Source organism: Leopardus geoffroyi, chromosome A2, assembly GCF_018350155.1.
Source record: "Leopardus geoffroyi isolate Oge1 chromosome A2, O.geoffroyi_Oge1_pat1.0, whole genome shotgun sequence".
Lineage (NCBI taxonomy): Eukaryota > Metazoa > Chordata > Mammalia > Carnivora > Felidae > Leopardus > Leopardus geoffroyi.
The window spans coordinates 29,253,999-29,268,175 of NC_059331.1; the positions used below are offsets into that span (position 1 = coordinate 29,253,999).

At 43.1% G+C, this 14,177-nt stretch overlaps 1 protein-coding gene and 1 non-coding gene across 7 annotated transcripts in view; one reads left to right on the top strand and one right to left on the bottom strand.

The window, feature by feature from the left end:
* PTPRG (protein tyrosine phosphatase receptor type G) overlaps window positions 1-14,177 on the top strand; it is a 719,983-nt gene that overhangs the window by 67,795 nt on the left and 638,011 nt on the right. The gene's annotated exons all lie outside the window — the stretch shown is intronic.
* LOC123607752 lies at window positions 11,281-11,383 on the bottom strand. The gene has a single exon (XR_006716900.1). It is a non-coding gene; the product is annotated as a U6 spliceosomal RNA (small nuclear RNA).

The following is a 14,177-nucleotide window of genomic DNA, read 5'->3' on the forward strand; positions in this document are numbered from 1 at the left end:
TCCTTCCTTCCCTTAACCACTGGCTTCCCAGCACATACTAGGATAAAGCTTTCACTCTGGACCCTAGCCTGCAAGGTCCCACACGATTTAGGCCCCTGTCTCCCACCACCACTGCCCCCGCCCAGCCTGGGACTGGCCTTGGCTGAGCCCCCTTGCTTGCCCTGCACTCTGGCTGTTTTGAGAACACACTAAGGTTGTTTTCAGCCCAGGATTCTTACATATGCTCTGTAGTTGTATAGAAACCAACCACACAGAAACCAACCCCCCACCCCACGCTCCTTCTTGATTTTGGCTTATTCTTAGAATATTGCCACCTCAGAGAGACTTCCTTGGCCTCTGCATCTAAGGCACACCCCACCTTCCCATTAGCCTCCACCTCTCTTCTTTGTGTTACTTGTTGTGAAATAATAGCATCAGAAGTCATTGGTTTTTTGTTCCTGTTTATTGTCTCGTATGCCTAACCAGAATGTGAGTTTCATGGAGGGAGGCAGTAGGGAATATTTTTATACACTGCCATTTCCCTAAAGCTTGGGATATAAGTAGCACTTGATAAGTATTTATCAAATGAACAAATGTGACTTTAAGTGCTTAAAGAGCAAATTGAGATAATTAAATTGATATAGTTTTCTGAGAGCCAGAAATGAACATCATTGGAATGACTGTAATTTCCCAGCGTATAGGTCAGAGATCTGGAATTTATTTGAGACAAAGCTGATGTGAAACGCAAATTTTAATTTCATTCTTGGATTGTTCATTGCTAACGTATAGAAATATGATTGATTTTTGTATATTCATTTTGTATCCTGCCACCTTGCCGAGCTTCAACTCTGTTGAATTTTTAGCTCATGTAGGTTTTTTGATGGATTCCTAAGAATTTTCTATATACGAGATCATGACATCTGCAAACAGAGGTAGTTTTACTTTTTCTTTTGAAATCTGGATGCTTTTCATTTCTTTTTATTACTTAATTGCCCTGGTTAGAACCTCCAGTGTAGAAGTGGACAGAAGTGGTCCCCAGAACAGAAGTGGTGAGAGCAGACACCCTTACCCAGTTCTTGATGTTAGTGGGAAGACGGATAGTCTTTTACCAGTGATGGTGAGGTCAGCTTTTGGGTTTTTTAGACGCCCTTTATTATTAGGTTGAAGAAGTTCCTTTTTACTCATTTGTCAAGTGTTTTTATATGAAAGCGTGCTGGGTTATTGTCAAATGACTTTCTGCAGGAAAATAAAGTTTTAGACTAAATTTTTCTTTCTTTCTTTCTTTCTTTCTTTATTTATTTATTATTTTTAAAGACATCTTATTCTTTTATTTGAGAGAGAATGAGTGGGGAGAGGGGCAGAGGGAGAGAGAGAAAGAATGAGCTGGGAGAGGAGCAGAGGGTGGGAGAGGGGCAAAGGGAGAGGGAGGGAGTCTTCAGTTACTTCTTTGAAAAAATGTTTATTTTGAGAAGGAGAGAATGTGAGTGGGAGAGGGGCAGAGGGAGAAGGAGAGAGAGAGAGAGAGAGAGAGAGAGAGAGAGAGAGAGAGAGAGAGAGAATGAATCCTAAGCAGGCTCTTTGCTGTCAGTGCAGAGCCCAACCTGAGGGTTGATCCCACGAACTGTGCGGTCATGACTTGAGTCGGATGCTTAACCCCCAGGCGCTCCCAGATCTTTCTTTTTAAAGCACAGATTGCAAGGCAGAAGGTTTCTTCTTGACCCCCATGCTGGAGATATTTGGGAGTTTCTGCCTTTCTTCCGTGAGCTCCCTATGTATTCGGAGAAGCATTTACCAAAAGGTGAACTGTCTGAGAAGGAAGCCAGTGACTGTCCTCTTGGAACAACTCTGATGACAGGATGTTTCCCTGTAAGTCTCAGGTACAAACTGCTGGAATGTGATGCCGTACCTGACACGCGCACCATTTCCATGTTTGTTTTGCGGGTGTAATACTGTCAACGCACTGTTGAATGAGCTGATTTCAAGCTGTTGATATAGTTCAGACCTTGGCAGTTCTCTAATCTCCTTGAAGCTTTAGTGTTTGATTGCATTCGTTTGCCCTGCAAATAGTCAGTGGTGTAAGTGATCTCAAAGTGAGAATATATCTAAAGCCTGTATTTATAATAGACAAGGTTCGAAGGAGAGCTGAGACCTTGTAAAATACACATATGGACTTCGTGAGCATGTAATGAAGACTTAACTTCCACTCGTTGGGGCCTGTCAAACAGCCATATTACAAGCATGATTTGGTGGCATGGGACTTCTATTCTTGATGTTAAAATAACATCCAGCAAAGGGAGTTGGTGGAAAAACAAGCTGTCAGCTGGGAGAATGAAGGGTAAGTAAGGTGGGATATCCCTGAAGTTGTATTGTGTTAATTTAGCAAGTTCAGAACTTTGAAGCATATTAGTTTTTTCTTGGGAGGGTCCTACTGTCCAATATTGTACTATACCTTCACGAAGCTATGAAAATAGCACTGACATTTCTTGAAAGTTTTGGATATTTATTGGCAACAATGTATATGCTGGGGTCTCTGTTTGGGAGAGGGTCCTGCACCCCCCCCGCTTTTTTTAATACTTATTTTTGAGAGAGAGAGAGACAGAGTGCGAGCAGGGGAGGGGCAGAGAGAGAGGGAGACACCGAATCCAAAGCAGGCTCCAGGCTCTGAGCTGTCAGCAGAGAGCCTGACGCGGGGCTTAAACCCATGAACCATGAGATGATGACCTGAGATGAAATCGGACACTCAACCGACTGAGCCACGGAGGCGCCCTGGGTCCTGCCCCTTTTGATCAGTGAATGCTACTGGGTGGTATTTTAGTTTTAGTTGGAAGTTACTATTTTCTGTTCCATGTGGTGTCACTAAAAATGCTGAGATGCTATGGCTTTGGCTCGTTAAGAGCCAAGAGTCTGATGAGATCCAGTGAGGAGGGCCTCATCATTTTGTTGTTGAATCTTACCAATTAGTCTGTAAAGTATTGATTTATGTTATTATTACTGACTCCATTATACAAGACAAAAAGCTGAATCTTGTGCTGATGGCTTCCCTAAGGGCACATTATGAAATGGTAGAGAATGGACTTGATTGCAGGGAACCTACTGCCACATTTTGTGCTCTCATACATATCCCAATGCAATGATAAATTTTTCAGTTACTTAACTGTCATCTGTGACAAATATGAGCATTTTAGTATCTTAGAGAAAGTCTTTTTGAACTTTTATCCCACAGGTGAAATAAGTCCCTTTGGTTGTTTTCTTCACGAAAAAGTCAGGTGGTCTCTGCTTGAATGCTTCCAGCATCAAAGAGCTCACTACTTCACGTTGGCAAACTTTTTTTCTTCTTTTTTTTTTGTTTTTTATTTTTAATGTTTATTTATTTTTGAGAGAGAGAGTGGGAAAGGGGCAGAGAGAGAGGGAGACAGCTGTCCACGTAGAGACCCATGTGGGGCTCGAACACACAAACCATGAGATCATGACCTGAGCCCAAGTCTGCCACTTAACCGGTTGAGCCACCCAGATGCCCCGTGTTAGCAGACTTTTTCCTTGTTCTTCCTTATTGTGAGCCAATCTGAAGGTCAGATCGTTTTCCTAGAATTACGGTATACAAGATTCTCCTGCTTTCCCAAAGTCAGGTACTCAGAGGAACCTTTGGTAAGCTGAGATGGCATAAAGCCAAGAAGCAATTGTCATTAATTATGTGGAAAATTTTTTGAGCATTCCCAGACCCCCAAAAAATTATCTTAGGTTTTTCTGATACTTTAGGACACATCTTGCTAATGGATGCACAGAATAAATCGAGAGAAAGCACAGATGCTCGCAGACGCATTTCAAAGCTATGGCGGTTTGATGCTGAGTTGCCGAGTGTAGTTCAGGGAAGAGCTTGGTGGGGCCGCTCTTCAGCCTCCGTAAGGCTCGCTGCAGAACAGACTCTGAATGCTATTTTCGCTTTTCACCTTTTTCTTTTTTTATAAAAGTGAAAATCCTCTTTGGATTTCTTTCGGTTAGTAAAAATAGGTACTAATGCAGGTCTCTTTTGGGAGCAAAGTGGTGTAAGGCCAACTTCTAAAAAGCAGGATATATCTATATTGCTATCTCTGTTTAAACATACAGGCAACTATGGGGCACCTGGGTGGCTCGGCCGGTTAAGCGTCTGACTTTGGCTCAGGTCATGATCTTGCGGTTTGTGGGTTCAAGCCCTGCGTCGAGCTCTGTGCTGACAGATCAGAGCCTGGAGTCTGCTTCGGATTCTGTGTCTCCCTCTCTCTCTGCCCCTTCCCCACTTGTGTTGTGAGTCTCTCTCTCTCTCAAAAATAAATAAACATTAAACATACAGGCAACTAAATGCTCTAGATGTTTTCTTTTTGTTTTTGGGAACAGCTTTATTGAGATAGATTCATATACCATACAGTTCACCCATCTAATATCCACAGAGCTGTGCAACCATTATAAGAATCAGTGTTAGAACGTTTTCGGCACCCTCAAAAGAAACCCCATACCGATAACAGAAACCTCCCCATTTCCCCTCAACTCCCCCTAGCCCCAGGCATTACTAATCTGCTTACTCTTTTTATAAGTTTTCCCATTCTGGACGCTTCATAGAAATGAAATCATACAACATGTGGCCTTTTGTGGCTGGCTTCTTTCACTTAGCATAATGCTTTCAGCTTCATTCATCGTCTATGTATCAGAACTTCATTCCTTTTTATGGACAAATAAGAATAGTCCACTTATGAATATACCACATTATGTTTATGCATTCATCACTTGATAGACATGGGAGTCATTTCCATTTTTTGGATATTATGAATAATGCTGGTATAAACGTCTGTTCCAAATTATTTCCAATGGAACCGTCTGGTGTCTCCCTGGTCCTGCATTTTATGTACTTGGTGGTTAATCTGAGTCTCATATTTTACATGGTAAAATCTCATGTTGTTGCTTTTAGTCCGGCTCCACCTCGCTGGATGTTTGGAATTTGGTTTCTTTGATCTACTGTGTGATCTGTTCATTCCAACCTTGTACACTGGGTCAGTTGATTATATCTCCACTGAATCTTCCCTGAAATCCTAGATCAAAATGCTGTTCAGTATAGGGTGGCTTCTCGGCCACATGGCTTGTTACTGTGGGGGAGGCAGGGCCACCTCCTTCCAGCCACTGGTCTCTGTACAGTTTGGGGACTAACACACTTTCATGTTAGTATCAAGTATTTTAAGTCATAAAAACACTTTTTAAAAATTTCTGCCAGCACCCAGATGGTCTGGTGTCACAGGATCATCTTTGTCATTTTCTTATCTCTTGTGAAGTTCGTTAGTTGTTTCATGTTCTAGCTCAGACCAGAATTTGAATTCTGGCTTTTGCACTAACTACTTAGTGCCAGAACGACGTTGGGCATGTTACTTGAGGTTCAGTTAATTTTCTCATCTGGAAAATGAGGATAATAGTAGCACTGACCTCACAAGGTTGCTGAGAGGGTGGAATGAAGACAGAAATCCATGCAGAGGACTCGTCGTGGGCCAGGCACACTGGTGAGGGCTGTATTTCAGGGAAGAAAATGGAGGCCAGGGAATTTTCTGTGACTTTCTCAGTGCCAAAGCTAGAGCGACATGGATCCAGTCGAACACTTCCTGTTCCTTTGGCGCCTTGTTCCGGTTTCAGTTTCTGAAGGTAAACTGATCTTGGAGCACACACCTGTGGAACTTGAGATTTCTTAGGAATTGACCCGGCTCTGCCCTGCCTCTTCCTCAGCATTTCTGTGTGTGAGTTTAGTTTATCATTGTTGGCCCTACGCCACAAAGATGTCAGTCACGGGTGAAACTGTGCTGGTCACCCGATAGAGAAAACTGCACAGGAACACAGCCCAGCCCTTTGAGGATCTGCCTGCCTAGCTGATGGTGATAAGTGACGATAGCCATCTTATCATTCAACTCTGTGAATTATTATTTATTTAGGCTGGAATAATCTCGTTAAGAGAACTGTGTGTAATCTCTGCATCATAATCAGATTTCAGTTTATCACTTGGAGCTGTGACTCAGTCTTGTGGAATTTTAAGGACATAATTTAAAGAAAACATTCCTGCTTGCTTTTTTAGAAGGGCGTTTGTTGGACTTACATTTGTCAAACCTTTAGCTACTATTTTCAAAGTTGTGGTACCGAGTTATTATTTCCAGATATTCACATAGCCTGGCCCTTTGAGGCCTTAGAACAACTGAAAAGGCTGAGGGAAGAGCGGCATCTGATTACTAATTCTCTTCAGATACTGTTATGGAACGGATAACTGATGTTTTTTGTATTCAAGATGAAGGATATTCAAGTCAATATTTGTATGTCATTATTTTCTTTCTGTTACGCTGAGCAAAATGTCAGCACTGTACCATAGACCAGTGTTTCTCAAATTTATGTATAGACATCTTATCAAAGGGAGAAGTATCTTGCAAGAACTCTGTGAATTTATCCAAGCCCCACAAACACAAGATATTTCAGTTTTGTTGCATGAAAGTGTCTTTTGACTGCCAGTTATCAGGTTTTTTGCCTGGTTTGTATTTGGGAATATTTTATTTTTAGTTATTCATAGAAATAAAAACAAATCTTGAACTTTTGACTTTTGAGAAGACTATACTGTTCTTCTAATTCCGTTTTGAGAGACCTTGCCCTAGAGGTGAGCCCACCGGTAGGAAGTGAGGGAACTCTGATGGTCTCCAGGAGGTTGTAGTTTGTAGTAGATTGATAAAGTTCTAGATCAAATCGTATGATGCTGTCTTCTGAGATTTTGTTTGCTTGCAAAGATGCAGATAGGGGCGCCTGGGTGGCGCAGTCGGTTAAGCGTCCGACCTCAGCCAGGTCACGATCTCGCGGTCCGTGAGTTCGAGCCCCATGTCCGGCTCTGGGCTGATGGCTCAGAGCCTGGAGCCTGTTTCCGATTCTGTGTCTCCCTCTCTCTCTGCCCCTCCCCCGTTCATGCTCTGTCTCTCTCTGTCCCAAAAATAAATAAACGTTGAAAAAAAGAAAAAAAAAAGATGCAGATAATTTTTTAAAAATTACATATGTGTAACTTAAATATATGTGTGATTTGTCAACTTCAAATATTAGGCAATCTTATTTAGAGTGGACATGCATGTTGTTCTTTAACACCTGGTATTTGTGCTATACTGTCCTTGTGTTTTTTTAAAGTTTATTATCTTTTAGTGATCTCTACGCCCAACGCGGGGCTCAAATTTATGACCTCGAAATCAAGAGTCACACGCTCTTCTGACTGAACCATCCAGGTGCCCTGTCCTTGCATTTTTGCCTTGGCCCGACTTCCTTGAACTACACCGTTGCTTTGTCACTTTCTGACATGGCTTCTTACCTGGCACCTGCCTGTCCTATTTGTGGCTTTGGGACAACTTAAGAAGGAGAAGATGATGCCTCAAGTGTGTTACCTGGATGTGTACTTGTCTGTGAGTGCGGAAGCTGTATTAGTTTTCTAGGGGTGCCACAGCAAAACGTCAAAAGGAGAATCTATTCTTTACCTCTTTTTCCTTCTGGTGGCTATCAGTATCCCTGGACCCTGTGACTCCATCTCTGTCCGGTGGTCGAGCTGCCTCTGCCTCTTCTGCCTGTCAAATCTCCCCTTGGCCTCACTCTCCTAAGGATACTTGTCGCTGGATTTAGAACTCACCTGGATCATCGAGGATCAATATCTCCTGTTAGAATCCTTAACTTAATCACACCGAGGCTTGTAAGGGAGTGTTTGCTCTTGACCATACAACGTGGTGTTCGCAAGTTCTGGGCATTAGGACATAGACTTTCTCTCTTTTGGAGGGGGGAGTCAAGGGTCACTCTTTAGCCCCCTACTGTAACCTAAAGCTCTAGATTTCTTCTAGCTGACAGAAACACCAGTGCAGAATGCCGGATGCTCAGCAGTCTCAAGAGCTGCCGCTTTGCTTTCCAGGAAACTGGGTGATAATACTGGTCTGTTGCATCCTTCTCTGTTTTTTTGTTCAGTAAAAACTTGGCACGTACCAGGCACTGGGTAGGCGTGGAGGGATACCCTTCAAAGCATTACAGATGCCATGTCTGTCTTTAATTGGGTTTGCATTCCACTGGAGACTTGCAGTGCGTTCCTTCTTCTTTGAACTCTTACCACCCGCTAACCCGTATGGACGTCTCTCTCCCTCTGTCTGCCCTCTCAGAGAGTCCTGCCCAGCGTCCACTGTTGACAGCTTCGTTTCTGGTTGAGCACTTTATGTGAACATGAAAATTCATAGCAGCCTTAGCGGAGGAAATGAAGCTGATGTGGTTGGTGGGCAAGGGACAGCCATCACTGTCTCGCCACTTGCCCAAAATGAAAGCTACCCTCTGGAGAACTCAGAGTAGAACGTGGGGTATGTGACATGACTGTATTTCCAACACTAAAACGGGCTATATGTCTTCATCGTGTACTGTAAGTTGATCATCGTCAGCATGACCGTCACTGTGGTCGTCATTCTCTGTCTTCATCATTCTCTTCCTCCTCATGATCACAACTTGTAGAGCATATTTGAAAGCTCAGACCCTGTGCCAAGTATGTTTTGTGCATTACCATATTTGATTCCCTTACAATTCCCAAAGGGAGCTCCTATTATCATTCCACTTAACAGACGAGGCAAATGAGTCCCAGAGGAGAGGTTACCTGTTTATATTCCTGTGGCTAGCCCACGTCTGAGCTTTTTGATCCAGAGCCTGAGTTTTGCCAGTAAACAGCTTGCCTCTTCACTCATCCTGCACTATGGGCTTCCAGGTTTTAAGGAAATGAAGGCTAACAACAGACGGTAGTTATTTGAAAGGCAGTGCAATGATGTATTCAAGGTCCATTTGCTTTGGGATATTTCATGTCTCGTCTGGTTTCTTCCTAGTTCACTTTCAGAATATAATGGATCTGGAATGAACAGGGCCCCAGTGTTTGGAGTTTCTTTTCTCTCCCTTCACTGCTTTAAATGGGAAGGTCTTTGCGGATCAGAGGAGAGGTTAATGGATTGCATGGTATCCCTCAATGTTTGGGGTTTCCAAAGAGCTTGCTATGGAGATGTGGGGAAATAAGGGGGGTGCTCTGCTAGCTTTGACGGGAGGAGGTCCAAGCAGGTTGTTTTCTGATGAGGTGCAATTAGGGGCATATTTACAGAGAAGGAGCTGAAGCTTAACTGTTTGGTCATCTCCTTGGAGTAACCTGTTGGCTCTGAAATACCCCTGGTTCTAGTGGAATGAATGGAATTACTTTCCTCCTTCAAATAGATACAGAACACCTACCATAAAGCATTGTTCTTGGTGTTGGAGATATAGCAGTGACCAGAAATAGCTGAAATCTCTTGTGTCCAAGGGTGCTCATAGAAGTGGGACAAAATGGAAACCAAAGGAAAGCAAGAAGCCACGGCACATGGTTATCCTGTGGACTACAGCTGTGGCGTGAGTAGTTTGTTAGGCAGTGGTTATTTTTATTAATGTGGGGGAGAGACATTTTACAAACGTTAATTTCCCCTTGCTTTCTTTATTAATGTATTTTTTAAAGGAAAATCCCTGAGTTAGTCCTGACTCTCATTTAGGTAAATGTTTCCAATTCATTTAAAGCTTATCAGCTTCTGTGTTTTGTACCACTGCAGATGGGTTTGTGGTTCTGTTTAAAAGCTGGGCCAGGAGTACTTATATAGAAACTTAATCCGGGTTTAGAAGTGTCAACAGATGCCTCATGAAATCTGACAGGGATTAAGAAACAAAAGTAATTTCTTTGTTTGGTTTGGGGAAGGGTGGGACCCAAATCTAGGTGCTTGGTCATGAGCAGTGGTGATTTCAGTGCTTATGCCTTTTAGAAAAATTAAAAGCTGGGAGTAAACCTTTCCTGCTACAGAGATCTGAGATTTAGAATGGATGGGTCTAATTTTGTTTTGCATTTATATTTAATGGTCCAGGTCTCTTTCCCGTGGGCCAGCGCACATTTAGCTAATGAATGCAATTCTGAGGAGACCTTGCCGGCAGTAAGGAGGTCTTCCCAGCCTCCCCATCTGGAAGCCCCAGAGGGAAATCTGGCGCAGTGACCTGCGGGGCCATGCAAGGCTTACCTGCGGACTTGCTTCCGCACTCTCCACTCGCCTGGATTGTTAGTTTATAAAAATCAAAGGCCCAGGCAGAAGCCCAAGTGCCGACCCTGAGTTATTAAATCGGCTCTTCTGGCTGTTTTTTTTGTTTCGCAGCCACAGAGCTGCCCACCAGCCACAGACCCTGACCCCGTGCTGTGGTGTGTGCCTTTCTCTGCCTCGGGCCGTCAGCCTTCCAATTTGTAAAGCCATCGTTAAATTGAGTTCAGACTGTTGATTCCATTTTTCTCCTGCACAGTTTGTCAGTTCTCTCTGCTTTGCTGCCTGGTGTGAGGACTTACCTTGGCCGGCCTCGGGGGAACTCCGGTTCAGTTCCCTGATGCCCGCTTCGGGTTTGGGGGCAGCCCGTGGCCCTCCACTGGCGTTGGGAAAGTAACCTGGGCATGTGCAGTGAGGTGGTCTGCCACTCCCACGACAGGTGCCCCTGTGCCAAGGGCGCTGCCGGGTAAAGGGCGGTCTAAGCTCTCTGGAGGCTCCACTGTGTTGGCCTTGCTGCACTTTGTACGGATCGGGCCCCTCTTGACCTGGGGAACTCTTGAGTTCCAGATCTGGCTGGAAAATAAGGAGGCTTTTGCTTGTGGCTTCTGGTTACTCTATACGTAGTGGAAGCTTAAATCTACAAGCATGTATGTATTTAAAAATTAAGAGTAGCTTTTGATCCTGAGTAACCAGGGAGCAGATGGGTGGAAGTTTTTCTTTATTAATTTTAATTTTTTTTTTTTTTAAGAGAGAGAGAGAGAGAGCGAGAGAACCTACGAGTAGGGGACAGGCAGGGAGAGAATCCCAAGCAGGTTCCACACTCAGTGCTAAGCCTAGTTTGGGGCTATATCTCCTAAACGATAAGATCATAACCTGAGCTGAAATCAAGAGTGTGGCGCTTAACTGACTGAGCAACCCAGGCATCTCAGAAGTTTTTCCTTTATGAAATTATTGTAACAACGAAAGCAAAGTGGAGGACTGCCATTTTGCATCCACTAATGAATTAATTGCCAAATGTAGGCATGGGCATTAACAGTGAGTTAATCCTATCACAAAAAGACAACCAGGTTATCTTGAGCCCCCGGTGATAGAACACATTACCTCTTAGGAAATAGTCTTGCAACACCCTACTCCCTTCTACCTTCCACTCCTCCCCCTAGAAAAACCCCACATAAGGCTGTTCACGTGTCCAAATATCCATTTTTTCCCCCTAAACTATATAAGAAGCATGGAACATTTCACAAATTTGCCTGTCATCCCTGTGCAGGGGCCATGACAATCTTCTATCATTCCAATTTTAGTATATGTGTTGCTGAAGTGAGCACTGTCCAACCACCGATTTAAAGGCATTACAGAGGTCTGGCTGGAAAACGTGGTGAACAGCACCATAGGAATACAAAAGGCAAATTCCAGACTGACCAAAGGTCTGGATTTTTGAATGAGTAAATTGCAAGGGGGAAATAGAGAGGAAGAGGAAAACCATAAAGATTTTAAAAGATATACTGGTCAAGCTCTGTGTGGACCTTATCTGGATCCTGATTCAGATGAATTAACAAGTAAAAACTAGGCATTTGGAGGGACACCTGGTTGGCTCAGTTGGTTAAGTGTACAACTCTTGATTTTGGCTCAGGTCCTGATCTCACGGTTTGTTAGATCTAGCCCTGCATTGGGTTCTGTGATAACAGCATGGAACCTGCTTGGACAGACAGGTTCTCTCTCTCTCTCTCTCTCTCTCTCTCTCTCTCTCTCCAAATAAACTTTAAAAATAAACAAAAAAAACAGGCATTTGGAAGCTTGGGCATCGTGTATGGGATTGCGGCTTCTCTGTGGGGTCTTTGTGTTTGTTGGAAATTTTCCAGACTTAGAGATAAAAAAGGGAGCTAGGGTAAGGTATCTCCAAAAAAGCTTTTCCTAATATAAAAGCCACATGTGTTCATTGTAACAAACACAGATAATATAAACATGCTTCTGAGTTAGTTACTTTGAATACCTTAGTGCATTTTTGTATATACTTGTCTTAGATTTTTTTTTTTTTTGATGAAAATTGTATTCTGCTGTAATGTGCCCTTTTCATTGAAGTATTCATTTTACGTGTTTTAGGCCATTACTCTTCTAAAACCCTTAGAATTGACCATTGAGAAGTGTTGAGTTTAATGCTTGTACCATGATTTTATTTAACTATTTCTTTATTGTTAAATATAGGGTGCTTACAGTTTTAGATATTATAATGAGTTCTGTGATGAAAATCCTTCTAACTAAATCCCAACACTTGGCCTACTTTCCTAAAATAAATTCCTCGGAAATCTCAGGCAGTATTTGTCCCTAGTGTTTTGGATAGCTTTTGCTTGCACACTTTGCTTATGAAATGTTCTTAGCTTTCTTTCAGAATAGTAAGCCCCATATTTTCGATCACCTTCCTGTTTCATAAATGTGTCAAGATGTCCATGGGTATTCACACCTGCCTGTTGTTCCCTTGATCTTTGAAAGACACCCTATTCTCATTGGAGCTTGGAAGGAAGATACCATCCTTATTAGTTAGGTGTGGCCTTGTGGTGTCTGTGAAATAACATGAATATTCAGCATTTCACCAAACTAAAAACAGTGAGGCCTGCACTGCACTTTGACATTAATTAGTCTGAAGAGGAAATTTCCTTGGTAAGCATGGTAGAGTGTTGGAAAGGCAGTAGCTCCAGACTGTGCAATATAGACATTCCAGGCAGATTTGGGGGAAGAACATACTCCTGCCCTCACTAGTGTTTTAAAATGCTTGTGTTGGGTAGCTTGGGTGTAGTCAGCAGCTAGGGTTGTTCAGAGACCTTGTAGAAACATCTGTTTTGTGATCAGAGGTCCCCGCCCGTATCTCCGTCCTATTTTTCTCGTCCTCACCCTGGCAGCGAGAGACTGGAACATCCTTGAAACGATGGGCATGAAATTGCATCGTGTTTCTGAATTCCATACGGGAGTTTATCTATTTCTTGTCTCTGGATGAGGGGACTTTGGTAACTAAAGAGTGAGATGTTTGGTGTTGGAGGTGGGTAAATGAGGGAGTGGTAGGAAAGGTCTTTTCGTGCCTATAGATAACAGAAATATGAGTCAGATTTTAAAAGCTCGAGGTGAAGTCGCTCATCTGATTTCACAGTGCTCATGAAAACAAGACTCCACCTAGGCCTTCTGTGAAGGCAACAAACCGAAGTGCTTAGGACCCCCTCTTAGCCTTGTGTAATCCCAATGATGTAGAGGGTTTTTGGTACAGGCCTTGGAGAAAAGTGATTAACTCTAGCTTGGTGGTTAAAAGCAAAGGTTTTGTCATGCCGACAGGACTGAGTTTGCATCATAGCCATGCCACACGTAGTTTTGTGATCTTTGGCAGATGATGTGAACTTGTGCCTCCAGGGTGGCTGTGAGGGGTAAATGAAATAAAAGTGAAGTAATAGATATGTTTACAGTGATCAGAGCAGTGCCTGGTGTGTAATAATGGCTTAATAAATAATAATTACTGATATGCTAGCTCTTTTAGAGGCATTTTAAGGCATCTGAGCTAGCGTGATGATTGCATATAGTCGGCTAATGCTTGTTACACTGTCAGTTTGGTTGTATAATAGGTTTTATTCAACTCTTCCAGATGGACTGGGATACCCTTTGGTTTGAGTTGACCCGTTTACACCCTACAGAAAGGAACAGATGAGGCTTCCAGTTTTTCCCCTTATCGGGCTCTGCGGAATCCAATCCATTATGTATATGGCACCTACCCTAGCAGGGGATGATCACGCTCACGTTTAAATTATACTGCGCACCTACAGAGTTTGAGCAGATGTGTGAATATTAAGTTATTAATAACTAATTGGGTGCTAATTACGTTCCCTGGAGTTCTTGGAGCTGATAAAGAGGTGTCATCTACTGTGTCAGGCCTCTGTTCAGACCTGGAAAATCGTTTTTGGCAGAGGTGCCGAAGTAAACTTTTGAGCTCTAGCTTTCCAACGTCATCTCCCGCAAGCCTTGGTTTTATTTTTATGTGCGGCGTGAAACCTTCCCGATGAAATTGATGTGGCTTCTGGTAAGTGGGAGCTCCATTTGCAAAGAGGGGATAGCCAATACGCAACCCTAGTGTTTCAACTGTGA